Here is a 15920-nt window from a genome sequence, read left to right on the forward strand (position 1 = left end):
GCCTACTTCGGGGCACCACATTGCTATAGCGGGCCTGCTTCGACCCGCCATCGGCCCCACAATGTTGCCACTTTCAAGCCCCCATGGTGAGATGGCGTGCCGCCTTCGATCCGCTCTTCAGCATATTTATGGAATCCTTTAATAAAGTCATTAATCCTTCCTCTCGCATTGTGCATACTATTTCTCTATAGTTTTATAACCTACAAACCTGTATCAGGGGAAATACGTCTACACACTACTCCATAGAGGGTTAAAGTTTGAATCGAAGGAGCCTCTTTAATGGAACTTCGATTCAAACTTTAAACTTTTATGGAGTAGTGTGTGTAGAAGTATTTCCCCTGGTACTGGTTTTTAGGTTATAAAAGTATGAAGAAATAGTATGCACAATGCGAGAGTTAGAACTAATGAGTTTATTACGGGAGATTTACAGCACAAGAAAAATATCTCATGTATGAATTACATATGTGAATATGTGACAGAATTTGGTGCTAGACTAACTGCATTTACCGTAATCTTAATATAGCACACAGTAATTATTTGTAAATCTATAAATTTTAGCAGCAATAACATCTTTTTGCCAAGTAGCTAATGCTCGTATATGTAATGTACGATATTCGTCTCGGTGCGAAAATTGAGTGTACTATTGTGGCCGGGTTCGACTTCAAATGTAGGTCTGAGTTGCAGTGCTGGACAACAAATATACAGATAAGATGTTTTAATGAATTAACAATTCAAGTAAACATCACTATGGTGGCACAAATAAATCATAAAATGATGTAATAAAGTGTTTCTCAACCTTTGTCAAGCAGTAGCCAAGAAAGTGAGACGTCCCACTAATAGTATATAGAACTCCTCTATCGTATTAGATGTGTTCACTACTATAACGTAGCAACGTTTTTTTTATATTAATTAATATTGAATTTCTATATTTGCTATAAAGGTACACATACCATGAACGTTGGAAGGAAATTGTCTGTAGTGGACAAAGTCGGACGACATCGAACCCAGTTATAAACACAGTATTAACTATGTTAAATTAAAAATATTGAGATGGTATAATAAATAAAATGCTTATTAATAACTACTGTATCTTTTATTAACACACACATATAGAAAAAATAACATATACAGCTGCCATCTTTCAGTGGTACAATGATTATTTAAATATGTATATACATTCTCATAAACTTTATGCTACAATATAAAAAATCATTCGTCGTCTGAGTGTTACACAAACAAAACTAAATATATGACTTTAATGTAAAAAGAAGACAAAGTGGGAAAACGTTTCATATCCACATTGGGTGAAAATGAAACGAAGTCTCTAATTTTATGTCTCACGATTATGAACATTAGAATAAAGGAGATGGGTGGTTAATGAATGTTAGTGATGCTGAAATAATTGGTGAAATGAGAATGGGGGAGAAAATGAGAGGCGAGAAAATCCATGGATACGATATTCTCCACCATAAACTCGTGCTACAGGAGACTGAAGTAGGGACTCCTAGTGCCAGAGGTAAGTGCTTTACTAGTGACTCATCATGGCCTCTATATCTAAGTGAAATACTTCATTCAACATAATATCAACGTCTTTCGAAAAACCTCCTTCATGTTCAAGAACACGGCGGACGTTTGTGGGAGGTGTTACCAGAATGTTGCAATGTCTCCAGTGGTATGTTCATTGGTTTCTGAAAAAGGGATTTAACTGCCATTTAATTAAACATATTTCATTATAATTTTGTTTCGTTTTGTTCAAAATTTACATATAGAATTTCGGAATTTGATACAAGAGGCTGATCATACTGGTATATTTACTATCTAAGAAATATGGTATCTATACATATTTGCAAGCAATGTGCTGTATTTACATATACAATGTGTTCCCTGGGGGACGGTGGTTCAGTGGACTTGCGATGAATCCCTGTTCAATCCACGGGCAATGATTGAATCCACGGGCAATGATGATTGTTGTAGACAAAATATTATCGTCTAGATTTTATCGAGGTTATTCCGCTTCCCCCACACTTGCATTCTACCAATTATTTCACACTCATTTACTTTCATCGATCATCCGTCTCCGCTATTCTAAACGACATAACCACTTAAAACTAAATATTTTACTCCATTTTTACAAAGTGATCTCAATTGCTTAACATATTACACCTTTTTATGACAAAACAATGTTCTCAATTTATGTGATGTGATAATGGGATATACACAAACGAATCTTGATCGATGTCCGCTGTTTTAATTTCCTGTTTAAGAGGTAAAAGAACACACTTCCTTACTCCATGAATATCGAAACTTGCAAGATCTGAAGGGAAACGAACTTTTAAAATTCCCAGCTTTGAAGATTTGCATGGATATGTAAAAAAGTAAGAACGTACTTGAAATTTAACACCAATGATTTTTATACTATTGTCAACTACTACAAAATTTTTCACTAATACAACATTCAGTTCTGGTAAGATACAAACACTGTCTCTTAGTTGGGACACATTAAACTTATATCCGTTAAAATGTAACACTTTGTATTGTTTGCACCTTGGACACAATAGCTCAATTAGTAATCAATCATTGTGTTCAAATCTACATTGAAATTTATCAGTTGTATTTGAAGAATAACTGCCTATATTATTGCGTTCATTTATCCTATTGAGCAGTTGTTGAAGAGGATGTTGTGTAAGCTTTCAAACGGAAAGGAACTAAAATTATCAAGAGAACCATATTTTTTACAATCACCAGGAATATGTATAAGTGAATGGACATTATACACTATCATTTCTTTCCATAATATGTTTTGCTTTCTTCTACAAATTTTCTAAACAAAATTTCTGAGTAGTTACATAAGGCATCGTCCAAATATTTTTGGATTAGTATAAATGTGCCTACAAATAAAAGTAGAAAATGACGATAAAATGTTTTCTTAAGAACGAATGAAAGAATTACAGGATTTATATTCAAAAGAATTACCCTTAACTCTGTAGCTTTCCAACGATCAATATGGTCAATGCTCCGAGGGCGGCGGGTGAATTCTGAAGGTACCCAGGATGATGATAATTCCAAATAGATTGATATTAATTTAACTTTTCCTGAATTTAACCGTACTTCTAATGGACCTTTCAGCCATGAATGGAAAAGTCTACGTGTAACGCCAAGGAGTATTAGGTGCATATAATCGAAGGGAAGCTGGGAAACTAGTCCAAAACCTAACTGAACTAATGGTGAAATCCCTGTGTGATGATCTTCTTGACTGCGATTTAGAAAAGATTCGTCGGTACGGGCTAGTGCATTAAGTACAGGAAATACCATTCGTCCTTCATAAGACCCCTCAACACAACATTTCTCACACCCAAAGTATGAATTGTGAGGTTTGATATGTTTTACAAATGAACGAGCAGGGCATCACATACACACACACACACACAAAAAAAAACATTTATGCATTAACAAAGTATATCGTTTACCATCAACTACAAACTCATCTTTAACCAACGACTTTAACTCATGAACAAGGCCACACAAATATTGATCAATATTATGCGGCTTGGAATGACCGTAAAAAGCTGCTACAACGAAAGGTACACAAAGCAACTTTCAGTTATTAAGCACAAAATTGATCAAAATTGACTTCTGGAACGTTTGGTAAGTGGGATTCCATCAATATTAAGTTTCAGAGAAATGCTTCTACTACAGGGCGGTTTCAGTCCAGCACGAATTGCAACTTCAACTCCTTTTCAAAGCCCTTGTATTTGTGCACTACATAGCACAATTTGTGCTCGCACAGTTAATAAGATACAAGGCTTTAATAAGAAGTAGAGAAAAATATCAAAATTTCACCGAAAACCTTTCCTACACTTGAGATAGGAAATTAATGCTTGCGAAGGAAGTGTCTCTCGATGTTTATATTTGTGCAGCACAAAGCAGAATATGTGGTAGCACAATTACCTAGATACAAGGCATTAAAAAAAGAAGCGAAAAATATTTAAATTTCTGCGTCCACCCATTCTATACTTGAAAGAGGAAATTAATGCTTGCGATGGAAGTGTCTCCAGATGCTTGTATTTGTGCACCACAAAGAAGAGTTTGTGCTTGCACAGTTAAGTAGATACCCGGTATTAATAAAAAGTAGAGAAAAATATTAAACTTTCAGCGCCCACTCTTTCTACACTTGCAAGAAGAAATTAATGCTTGGGATGGATGTGTCTCTCGATGCTTGTATTTGTGCAGCACAAAGCAGAATTTGTGCTAGCACAGTTAATTAGATACAAGGCTTTCATAAGAAGTAGAGAGAAATATCAAAATTTTAGCGACCACCCTTTCTACACATGAAAGAAAAAATTAATGCTTCCGATGGATGTGTATTCATATACTTGTATTTGTGCGGCACAAAGCAGAATTTGTGCTCACACAGTTAAATAGATACATTGTATTAGTGAAAACAGAAGGAAATATTGAAATTTCACCAACCACCCTTTCTACACTTGAAAGAGGAAATTAATATTTGCGATGGAAATGTCTCTCGATGCTTATATTTGTGCTGGAGAAAGAAGGATTTGTTCTCGCAAAGGTAATTAGATATAAAGCATTAAAAAAGAAGCGGGAAAAATGAAAATTTCAGCGAGCACCCTTTCTACAGTTGAAAGAGAAGATTAATGCTTGCGATGGAAGTGCCTCTCGATGCTTGTATTTGTGCAGTACAAAACAGAATTTGTGCTCGCACAGTTAACGAGATACAAGGCATTAATAAAAAATAGAGTGAAATATTAAAATTTCAGCTACCACCCTTTCTACACTTGAAAGAGGAAATTAGTGCTTCCGATAGAAGTATCTCCCGATGCATGTAATTGTGCAGAACAAAGCAGAATTTGTTCTCACACAGATAAGTAGATACAAGGCATTAGTGAAAAGTAGAAGGAAATATAAAAAAAATTAAGCGACCACCCTATCTACACTTGAAAGAAGAAATTATTTCTTGGGAATGAAGTGTCTCTCAATGCTTGTAGTTGTACAGCAGAAAACACAATTTTCGGTCGCACAGTTAATTAGATACAAGGCTTTAATAAAAAGTCGAGGGACATATTAAAATTTCAACGACCATCCTCTCGACACTTGAAAGAAGTAATTAATGCTTCCAGTGGAATTGTTTCTTGATGCTTGTATTTGTATAACACAAAGCAGAATTTGTGCTCACACAGTTAATTAGATACAAATCATCAATAAAAAGTAGAAGGAAATATTAAAATGTCAGCGACCACGCTTTCTACATTTGAAAGAGGAAATTAATGCATGCGACAGATGTGTCTCTCGATGCTTATATTTGTGCAGGACAAAGAAGAATTTGTGCTCGCACAGTTAATTAGATTCAAACATAGCAAGAAAAATGAAAATTTCAGCAACCACCCTTTCTACACTTGAAAGAGTAAATTAATGCATGCGATAGATGTGTCTCTCGATGCTTATATTTGCGCACGACAAGGAAGAATTTGTGCTCGCACAGTTAATTAGGTACAAGGCATTAATAAAAAATAGAGCGAAATATTAAAATTTCAGCGACCACCCTTTCTACAGTTGAAAGAGAAACTTAGTGCTTCCGATGGAAGTGTCCTCCGATGTTTGTATTTGTGCTGCACAAAGCAGAATTTGTGCTCGCACAGTAATTAGATACACCGTATTAATAAAAAGTAGAGGGAAATATTAAAATTACAGCGACCACCCTTTGTACACTTAAAAGTGGAAATTAATGCTTACGGTGGAAGTGTCTTTCGATTCTTATATTTGTGCAGCACAAAGCAGAATTTGTACTCGCACAGTTAATTAGATATAAGGCATTAATAAAAACCAAACGGAAATATTAAAATATGGGCGACCCCCCTTTCTACACTTGTAAGGAGAAAATAATGCTAGCGATGGAAGTGACTCCCGATGCTTATATTTGTGCAGGACAAAGGAGAATTTGTGCTCGCACAGATAAATAGATACAAGGTATTAGTGAAAAGTAGAAGGAAATTTTAAAATTTCAGCGACCACCCACACTACGCTTGAAAGATAAAATTAATGTTTGCGATGGAAGTGTCTCTCAATGCTTATATTTGTGCAGGACAAAGAAGAATTTGTGCTCGCTTAGTTAATTAGATTCAAACATAGCGAGAATAACGAAATTTCAGCGACCATCCTTTCTACACTTGAAAGAGTAAAATAATGCTTGCGATGGAAGTGTCTCTCCATGCTTGTATTTGCGCAGTACAAAGCAGAATTTGTGCTCGCACAGTTAATTAGATACAAGGCATTAATAAAAAATAGAATGAAATATTAAAATTTCAGCGACCACCCTGTCTACAGTTGAAATAGGAACTTAGTGTTTCCGATGGAACTGTGTCCCGATGCTTGAATTTGTGCTGCACAAACCAGAATTTGTGTCCGCACAGTTAAGTAGATACAATGCATTATTGAAAAGAAGAAAAAAATATTAAACTTTCAGCGACCACCCTTTTTACACTTGAAAGAAGTAACTAATGCTTGCGATGGAAGTGTATTTCGATGCATGAATTTGTGCAGGAGAGAGCAGAATTTTTGCTCGCACAGTTAATTAGATACAAGACATTAATAATAAGTAAAGGGAAATATTAAAATTTCAGCGACCACCATTCCCACACTTGAAAGAGGAAATTAATGCTTGCGATGGAAGTGTCTCCGGATGCTTGTATTTGTGCAGCACAAAGCACAATATGTCGTAGAACAATTACCTAGATAAAAGGCATTAAAGAAAAGAAGCAAAAAATGTTTAAATTTCAGCGACCACCCTTTCTAAAGTTGAAAGAGAAAATTAATGCTTGCGATGTTAGTGCATCCCGATGCTTGAATTTGTGCAACACAAAGCAGAATTTGTGCTCAAACAGCTAATTAGATACAATTCATTAATAAAAAGTAGAGGAAAAATTAAAATTTCAGCGACCACCCTTTGTATGATCTGTCAGGAAAGTAAATGTACACCTATTTTTCGAGTCTGGCATTCCTGCGCTCCATCCGTGGAGAGTATGAGAATTAAATCAATCAAATATTTACTGAGAGGCAAAAAGAAAAGTTTAATCTGAATAAGACATTGCAGAGGGGCACAAGCTGTGAATACGAATAGTGCATTGTGTAAATAAAGGACGACACCGAAAGAGAAAGCCAGATACAACTGTTAAACTTAGAAAAAAGAGTAAAAACTGTCGAAGTGGGAACAAAAAAACGCAAATACAAAAATACGCCGACAACTAAACATTCACCATGCCATGAGCTTGGTGCAGTTGTTAAGGTGCTGGCTTACAAATGCAAAGGACGCAAGTTCGAATCCTCGGCAAGGACATTTTAAAAAATTTTTGTTAATAATACATACAACTCATGAGAGATGGTAAAAGAGGTCGTATTTAGTTTTTCGTAGCAATTATTATTGGTAATGTTTAGTACTGATAATACTTTTTGTCTTTGCGTATTGCTTTTGTTCTTGTCTTCATTTCGAAAGAGAAGAATATCCGAACAAATGCCACAAAAATTCCTCATATTTTGAATGTAAACGCCATTTGCAATTAGTGAAGAATAAAAATTGAACGTTCCGATGTAGCTGCAAAAAGTAAAAAGAAAAAGATGGAAGTCGACCATTCTCATGGTTACTAAAAATACAATTTCTACATGCCTTACACCTCCCGACCACGTTTCTACGTTAGCAAGTAAGAGGCTTGTGTTTAGGTTAGGCTCGTCAATACGTTTTGCAAAGGGGCCCGGTTTAGTTCTGACGCACCACAGGTGCGAGAAGGGAGAAAAACACTTTTTCTCTCTCCCTCTGTGTGTCTATCTATCTGCATATATATATAACGCTATTTGTGAATGCCATAACCACCCTAATTTTCAGCGGACTGAGACGAAACTTGGCACAAACATTAATTGTTGAAATATCTTGATGAGTTCGTTAACCAGAATAATCAGATGAAAATGTTCAAAATGGTGGCCCTTCAAACTCTTAAAAAGTTCCAAGGGAACCAAATTTCGCCCATAAATAAGTATCCAAAAAGTTTGAATAAATTTTCCTCTTTTACTGAAATATTTGTGTGCAGGGACTTATTGAAATATTGGACCCGATTAATCGCCTAAAGAAGGTTCACGCGCTTTCGCTACGATCAGTTTTTTTCTTTTTTTCTTTTTTTTTGCAGGAGGGGTTATTTTCCTATCGGAACAAGATGATTGTTAGTGATGATATGAAATTACACATTGAAAGTGAAGTAACTTGTGTAACGTGTTATTTGAAAGAATAATATAATAAATGTGCTTTCCTCTAACACAGAGAACTGTAAATCATGTATTTCGAGTTCGGGAGCCTGAATGGCGAGGAGTGTTATTTGATTTGCTTTTTAGTAACACATTGCATTGCAAATAGGCAACATTAGTGGTAAGTAAAATAATAATAATAATAATAATAATAATAATAATAATAATAATAATAATAATAATAATAATAATAATAATAATAATAATAATAATAATAATAACAGGTGTTGTTTGTGGCAAGGCAATATCTTCCTCAGTTCTTCAAACCTAATGATTGTAACGCCATATCTCCCTTACAAACAAAATATTAGCAATTTATATCGAGAGAACGGGAAACTGTAGAGCGATGGGACCAATGTGTGACAGTATGCACTCATAGTACTCAGAAAAGTAAGCGATTTCAATGCAAAAGGAACGAAGAGTCATTGTCATGGGTAGTCATGGAGCCACGGCAGAGCCCTCTTTAGACAAAATGTCGATAGCTTATATCGAGAAAACAGGAGGTGATAGTGGGATGGGACCAACGTTGGACACCGTGGACCCATAAGGCGCATCGAAAAAATTAGAAAGGCGGGCGCTAGCCAGCCTTACTTATTTCCACATAATAATATAAAATTATATTGTCGAAATACACACACGAGTTAGCTACTAATATTTCATATTATTATTATTATTATTATTATTATTATTATTATTATTATTATTATTATTATTATTATTATCTACAGCATCTTTTCATTAAGTGAGCATGTTTGACATGAAACCAAAGAAATAATCCATCCTGTAGCCAAAAGAAACAATACTTTCTCTCAAGTGGATAAAAAATCAAGCCGAGATTGATTCGAACTCGCATGGACGGCGCGAAAAGCCAGTACTTTGTCCACTATTTTTATAACTGACTCACCGAACGCGTTTCAGTAACTTACTTATTGCTAATTTTACTTGCTTCACTCGTTTAACTTGCTTTTTCTAATAACTTATAACGACAGGGACGCGAACACAGAAACATCGAGAACAGTTAAAAATGATAGATGCTCTCCCGCCGAGAATCGAACCCGGGACTCCATACACCCAAGGCTCACGTGCTAGCCTCTAGACCAGCGGCAATGGCAACGCTCACTCCCTGTGTCGTTAGGGATTACGACCACTGTATTGCCAGCTATCACTTCTGTGGGTTGTATACTATGATCACATGTTTCTTTTTTGCTGGAAGAGTAAAACCTACATTATATGTAATACATGAGGTATTTAGACCTACATGCTCTTCATATAATGTAATAAAAGGGTCATGCTGTCGGATTTTAATACATGACGTATTGCAGGATACAACATGCTTTGCATTACTTGTTTGTTTGTAGACAGCTACTAGCTTAGTGTTCTGAAAGGTTGTGTATAAACTAGGGATAGCCCGTTCCGGAATTATTAGTTTTCGGACTCCCGAAAGTAAAGCCGAACAAATTCCGGAATTCGGAAAATTCCAATTTTGTAATAATTTCGGAATTCGGAAAAATCCGGAATTTAGAAATTTCTGATTTCGTTAACATTCCGGAATTCGGAAAATCCGGATTTTTTCGAAAGTCGGAGTTTTTCTCAATTCCGGAATTTTCTAAATTCCGGATTCTTTCCGAGTTCCGAAATTCTTCTGAATTCCGGAGTATAACTGAATTCCATAATTTTGCGAAATCCGGAAAGTGAAAGTTCCGCTTCCGAAAAATGAATTTATTTTGGTTAATATGAATCGTGGCGGAAATAAGTCTTTGACCAGGTAATGGCGACTGCTTTGAAAGAAATGGGGAGTATGAGAATTCAATCTGTCATATTTGTAGTTTCGTGTGGAGAAAGAACGAACTTGTGAACCAGTGGTTTAAGAAAAACTCAAGTTATTAATGAAAACTTTGCCGACTTCAAAAAAGAAATACGAAAGACATTTTGAATCGAAAAATATAACATACAAGTTTGCAAGCGGAGACAAAGAAACCTAACGTAACCAGACTAATGACGAATCGTTTACCGCGTAGCGATCGCGGTTCAGTGGTCAAGGTGCTTCTGCGAATGCACGTTGCAATTTTTTTTTTAACTTTAGAATTTTTGATGGCGATTGATCAGCGATAACATACGTTTTATTATATTCAGATATTTGAATACTCGGATGTTTCAATACTTGAACTATCAAATCTTCAGGAATAATAATAGTAATAATAATTATTATTATTATCTCGTAGAAGATTAAAAGCTAGAAGCTAAATTATCGCTCAGGTCATACCATTACAAGGAGAAACGTGACATTTGGAAAGAATATTTCGGTTTGGTTTAATGTTGCTCACGAGAAGAGGAGTTTCTCATCTCGTTTCTAAAACAAATAAAATAACATGAGAATTAACATTTTGCATTCGAGACGGGTCAGGGCTAAATCAAAATTTTCGTCTCTCTTTGGAGATGAGAATCGAGACGAGACGAAAAGTATCGTAAACATTTCCCGTCTTGTCTCGATTCTCGAAATAGTGTATGTCCATTCTTTAAGTAACAATTGCTCTGTAGACTGAATCTCATAGGCTATTTCGTTACATTGTATTTCAGAGCTCATTGAATTATGCTCTGTGTAGGTATTTTTGTAGCAAAGCTTTTATATTTACCTCTGCATATTCTAAAAATTAGTTTATTATATGCCTTACAGTCGCGTGATATTCAGTTATATTTATTACAGTTATTTTCCACAAAACATACTTTCTACATGAAACTTCAATGAAAGGTTCTAGTTTAAAATGTTGGTAGTTGCAGATGTGTGTCTTGAAGGTACGGAACCCTTTCCACGAAATCTCTATTTTTAAGTAAGTTTTGCCAAATTTCAGGGCAAGTTTAAAACTATTATTATTATTATTATTATTATTATTATTATTATTATTATTATTATTATTATTATTATTATTATTATTATTATTATTATTATTATATCAACACCATGTATAATCTTTAAAAGATATACGGTTTGTATCTGAATAGTAAAAGCTAATTGACTGTCGATCTCGGTCGTCTGGAAGTCTTCAGGAGGCAAGGACATCGGTCACGTTCTGGGTTTGAGTTCCGAAGGGGCAAGTATTCGGGCTCGAGCAAAAAATTGTTAAAAGTTATAGGCTTCAGCCAAACATATTCAAAACAGCTGGGACCGGGTTTGGGCTTCTCAACGGCTCGAGCGGCTCGGCTTACAGCTCATTCAACATCGAACCGAATCGAGAATTGAGCCGAGCCAACAGCTCACCCAACCGAGCCGATTTGAGCCATCGGCTTAGTTCAGCTGAGTCGAAACGTGCTGATGAACTAGTTTCAACTTAGCTGGCTCGAACCGGTTCACATGAGCCGAGTAGGTGACCCATCCCAACCGAGAAAGCTGGAGCCATCGGCTTAATTGAGCTGAGTCGATGGCTTGTTCCAACTAAGCCGGCTCGGGTCATCGGCTCATCCCAACCGAGCCGACTCGAGCTGTTCGCTCAGTTGATACGAGCCAAGCCGGTTGATATCACTACCCGAGTTGGTATTCTGCTTAGGCTCAAGAATTCGACCGTGCAGATCTCAGCCTTGATTTTAAGAACTACAGTATATACTTATATTGGTGATTACGACATTGAGGCTGTCTCGTAATAATAATAAAAAAAACTCTTGTCTTCTCGTTATCTAGACGAGACGAGATACACTAAAATTGCCCCACGAGATGCACTAAAATTACGAGATGAGACGCACCTCTGTCGTGAGCAACGCTAAAAGTATTCCACATTACTGCTTACATTTCTCATGGCTTTTGCTTTCCATCTGATCAGGCCAATATTTCAAAACGAGTTAAAACGAGCTGAACGAGCGAGCGAGCCATTATCAAACTCAACTCAACTCGAAACTCGACCTCGAAAACAGCGACTTGGCTCGGAACTCAATTCAAGCAAATTACCTTTGACTCGACTCAAATTGTACTCGAGTCGAATTGAATTTTGGCTCGACTTGTGCTCATCCCCATTCGTGTTTGTATTTTATGTTTCCACTTCAACAATGTCTACTCTTTTTTCTCCTTTTACCTGTTGTTTCTGGATTTCTCTTTCGGTGTCGTCCTTTATTTACACCGTGCACTATTCTTATTCCCAGCTTGTGACCCGCTTCAATGTCTTATTCAGTTTAGGCTTTTGTCCTTACCTTGACTACACATGTGATTGATTTAATTCTCACTTTCCGCGCAGGACCGATGAAAATTTTTTATTATTATTATTATTATTATTATTATTATTATTATTATTATTATTATTATTATTATTATTATTATTATTATTGGTATTATTATTATACTATTGAACTTGCACGGCGAAATTACTGTATAATACGATATCATTTCTGTAATTTTACTCCATTGTATGTTATTTAGTTTATTAATGGGCACTAAATTGTCTCCAGATCAACGAATAAATTAACTACGGCATGCACTTTGATGGAAATATCATTACAATAAGATTATTGGTTCGTTCCAAACATGTTCATGTAATGATATTTCCACCAAAGTGCATGCCGTAGTTAATTTATTCGTTGATCTGGAGACAATTTAGTGCCCATTAATAAATTAAATAACATACAATGGAATAAAATTACTGAAATGATATCGTATTATACAGTAATTTCGCCGTTCAAGTTCAATAGTATAATAATAATAATAATAATAATAATAATAATAATAATAATAATAATAATAATAATAATAATAATAATAATAATAATAATAATAATAATAATAATAATAAAACATTTTCATCGGTCGTGCGCGAAAGTGAGAATTAAATCAATCACATGTGAAGTCAATGTAAGGAGGAAAGCCTAAACTGAATAAGACATTGAAGCGGGTCACAAGCTGGGAATAAGAATAGTGTATGGTGTTAATAAAGGACGACACCGACAGAGAAATCCAGAAACAATAGGTAAACGAAGAAAAAAAAGAGTAGAAATTGTTGAAGTGAAAACAAAATACAAATACGAATAGGGATGAGCAGGAGTCGAGCCAAAATCCAATTAAACTCGAGTACAATTTGAGTCGAGTCAAAGGTAATTTTCTTGAATTGAGTTCCGAGCCAAGTCGCTGTTTTCGAGGTCGAGTTTCGAGTTGAGTTGAGTTTGATAATGGCTCTCTCGCTCGTTCAGCTCGTTTTAACTCGTTTTGAAATATTGGCCTGATCAGACTGGAAAGCAAAAGCCATGAGAAATGTAAGCAGTAATGTGGAATACTTTTAGTGTTGCTCACGACAGAGGTGCGTCTCATCTCGTAATTTTAGTGCATCTCGTGGGGCAATTTTAGTGTATCTCGTCTCGTCTAGATAACGAGAAGACAAGAGTTTTTTTATTATTATTATTATTATTATTACGAGACAGCCTCAAATGTCGTAATCACCAATATAAGTATATACTGTAGTTCTTAAAATCAAGGCTGAGATCTGCACGGTCGAATTCTTGAGCCCAAGCAGAAGACCAACTCGGGTAGTGATATCAACCGGCTCGGCTCGTATCAACTGAGCGAACAGCTCGAGTAGGCTCGGTTGGGATGAGCCGATGACCCGAGCCGGTTTAGTTGGAACAAGCCATCGACTCAGCTCAATTGAGCCGATGGCTCGAGCTTTCTCGGTTGGGATGGGTCACCTACTCGGCTCATGTGAACCGGTTCGAGCCAGCTAAGTTGAAACTAGTTCATCAGCACGTTTCGACTCAGCTGAACTAAGCCGATGGCTCAAATCGGCTCGGTGTGGTGAGCTGTTGGCTCGGCTCACTTCTCGATTCGGTTCGATATTGAATGAGCTGTAAGCCGAGCCGCTCGAGCCGTTGAGAAGCTCAGACCCGGTCCCAGCTGTTTTGAATATGTTTGGATGAAGCCTATAACTTTTAACAATTTTTTGCTCGAGCCCGAATACTTGCCCCTTCGGAACTCAAACCCAGAACGTGACCGATGTCCTTGCCTCCTGAAGACTTCCAGACGACCGAGATCGACAGTCAATTAGCTTTTACTATTCACATCAGGGGCGGATCCAGGGGGGGGGGTGATCGGGGCGATCGCCCCCCCCCCAGAAGAGGAAACTTTTTTATTTTATATATAAATAAAATATACAGTTTATTTTTTGACGCTCTTAAAAGTAGCTCTAAGCAGCAGTATTACAACCCACCGCCCCCCCAGAAGTCCGTCCTGGATCCGCCCCTGATTCAGATACAAACCGTATATCTTTTAAAGATTATACATGGAGTTGATATAATAATAATAATAATAATAATAATAATAATAATAATAATAATAATAATAATAATAATAATAATAATAGTTTTAAACTTGCCCTGAAATTTGGCAAAACTTACTTAAAAGTAGAGATTTCGGGGAAAGGGTTCCGTACCTTCAAGACACGACTCTGCAACTACCAACATTTTAAACTAGAACCTTTCATTGAAGTTTCATGTAGAAAGTATGTTTTGAGGAAAATAACTGTAATAAATATAACTGAATATCACGCGACTGTAAGGCATATAATAAACTAATTTTTAGAATATGCAGAGGTAAATATAAAAGCTTTGCTACAAAAATACCTACACAGAGCATAATTCAATGAGCTCTGAAATACAATGTAACGAAATAGCCTATGAGATTCAGTCTACAGAGCAATTGTTACTTAAAGAATGGACATACACTATTTCGAGAATCGAGACAAAACGAGAAATGTTTACGATGCTTTTCGTCTCGTCTCGATTCTCATCTCCAAAGAGAGACGAAAATTGTGATCTAGCCCTGACCCGTCTCGAATGCAAAATGTTAATTCTCATGTTATTTTATTTGTTTTAGAAACGAGATGAGAAACTCCTCTTCTCGTGAGCAACATTAAACCAAACCGAAATATTCTTTCCAAATGTCACGTTTCTCCTTGTAATGGTATGACCTGAGCGATAATTTAGCTTCTAGCTTTTAATCTTCTACGAGATAATAATAATTATTATTATTACTATTATTATTCCTGAAGATTTGATAGTTCAAGTATTGAAACATCCGAGTATTCAAATATCTGAATATAATAAAACGTATGTTATCGCTGATCAATCGCCATCAAAAATTCTAAAGTAAGAAAACAAAAATTGCAACGTGCAATCGCAGAAGCACCTTGACCACAGAACCGCGATCGCTACGCGGTAAACGATCCGTCTTTAGTCTGGTTACGTTAGGTTTCTTTGTCTCCGCTTGCAAACTTGTATGTTATATTTCTTCGATTCAAAATGTCTTTCGTATTTCTTTTATGAAGTCGGCAAAGTTTATATTAATAACTTGAGTTTTTCTTAAACCACTGGTTCACAAGTTCGTTCTTTCTCCACACGAAACTACAAATATGACAGATTGAATTCTCATACTCCCCATTTCTTTCAAAGCAGTCGCCATTACCTGGTCAAAGACTTATTTCCGCCACGATTCATATTAACCAAAATAAATTCATTTTTCGGAAGCGGAACTTTCACTTTCCGGATTTCGCAAAATTATGGAATTCAGTTATACTCCGGAATTCAGAAGAATTTCGGAACTCGGAAAGAATCCGGAATTTAGAAAATTCCGGAATTGAGAAAAACTC

The sequence above is a fragment of the Thermobia domestica genome, chromosome 7, assembly GCF_964235325.1.
Source record: "Thermobia domestica chromosome 7, izTheDome1.hap1.1, whole genome shotgun sequence".
Taxonomy (NCBI): domain Eukaryota; kingdom Metazoa; phylum Arthropoda; class Insecta; order Zygentoma; family Lepismatidae; genus Thermobia; species Thermobia domestica.